Raw genomic sequence first — 347 nt, forward strand, 5'->3', positions numbered from 1 at the left:
CAAAATAGTGTCCTACTAATAATACATAATACACCATATAAATAAGGTTCATAATACGTATCAGCAGAAATGAATCACTGCGCATAATACAACCATGCGCGTGGACTTAAAAAAAAAGCTCGTAAAATGTGAAAAATGAACGGATTGAATTGATTTTTTTATCATATGTCAGGAATGTCATTGGGCGGGTCTGATGAAAATTTCAAACCTTAAGTCGTAAAACGCTGGCGTCAGCGAGCGTTTTTCTCGAAAACGGTCGAAATTTTAAAACGCTCGCGGGCGAGCGGCAAAAATTTTCCGACCTTCGCCAATAATTTTCCCGGAGTCTGGTGACCGAGTACTTTCGT

This window comes from Daktulosphaira vitifoliae, unplaced genomic scaffold (assembly GCF_025091365.1).
Source record: "Daktulosphaira vitifoliae isolate Bord-2020 unplaced genomic scaffold, ASM2509136v1 Scaffold_299, whole genome shotgun sequence".
Lineage (NCBI taxonomy): Eukaryota > Metazoa > Arthropoda > Insecta > Hemiptera > Phylloxeridae > Daktulosphaira > Daktulosphaira vitifoliae.